The sequence below is a fragment of the Lynx canadensis genome, chromosome B2 (assembly GCF_007474595.2).
Source record: "Lynx canadensis isolate LIC74 chromosome B2, mLynCan4.pri.v2, whole genome shotgun sequence".
Taxonomy (NCBI): Eukaryota; Metazoa; Chordata; class Mammalia; order Carnivora; family Felidae; genus Lynx; species Lynx canadensis.
In genome coordinates, this window is record NC_044307.1 from 5928450 (window position 1) to 5929842 (window position 1393).

Sequence of the window (1393 nt, forward strand, 5' to 3'; positions counted from 1 at the left end):
GAATCTAGAAGAGTATGTAGTGAATTATAAGTGGTTTGGTATTGTTATGTGCAAAGTTTAAGGTAGGAAGTGTCCAGAATTTAGATTCACCATTTGCTTTTGGCAGGTAAATGGTGAATTGAAAAAAATCACTTCTAAGACTTTTGTTAAAGCATTAGTATATTTAAACATAGGGCACAGAAAATCAAGATTCTAGCAAGGGGGTCTTCCAACAATGCAAGGAGGTATAGTCAAAAGGTGCTGAGAATCCATTAAGGTCAAGTTCTAAAGCTGATGCTCCAAAGACTAGCAATCTGGATATTCTGTTTCCCAAGCTATACATTTGTCTTGAATTCTTTAGAATTGAGATGGTTGTGACATTTCAGTCCCAACCATCAGTTGGGTGAGGCATGAACACACCCAATGGTTGTCCATGAAGATTTGAGCAACTCATAAGTTTAACTTATCCCACTCTAGATTCATGGGTATCTAGAAATACCCATGAAGTTGCTGGATAATCTCGAGTGGTATCTGTCATCCATGTAGCAGCTGTCTACAGTATTTCATTACTTTCCTCTTTATCGTCCCTTTATCTAATTTAATACTTTTTTCTAATGTTTATTTATTTTTGAGAGACAGACAGACAGAGTGTGAGTAGGGGAGGGAGGAGAGAGGGAGAAAGAATCTGAAGGAGGCGCCAGGCCCTGAGCTGCCACAACAGAGCCCCACAGGGTGCTCAAACCCCCAAACTGCGAGATCATAACCTGAGCCAAAGTCAGATGCCTAACAAACTGAGCCACCCAGGTGCCCCCCTTTATCTAATTTTAAACTCTACTGTGGATCCAAGTTATGTTATGCCTAAATTATCCGAATAAATTTAAATTTCCATAAATTCAGGTTTCATTTTCCATAAACATTATTTATGTCATTTCGCTCCCTGAAATCAAACACTCAGGATATATGCATTTTTTTCCTGACTCAGTCTAAACTGTTGCCTGGCAATTAGCATTGTCCCCTATGTGGCTTCATGTATTCTATTAAGCCTGCTCTCTATTCCATCCCAATGTATACTATTTGCTTTAATTAGATATCCTTTACTACCTGGAAACACCTGCTTTTCCACTTACCTAGAACTTGTCACATGTTCCTTCCCTAGTTGGGTCCTCTGAAATCTTTTTTTTTTAATTTAATTTTTTATTTTTTAAAATTTACATACAAATTAGTTAGCATATAGTGAAACAATGATTTCAGGAGTAGATTCCTTAATGCCCCTTACCCATTTAGCCCATCCCCCCTCCCACAACCCCTCCAGCAACCCTCAGTTTGTTCTCCATATTTATGAGTCTGTTTTGTCCCCCTCCCTGTTTTTATATTATTTTTGTTTCCCTTCCCTTATGTTCATCTGATTTGTCTC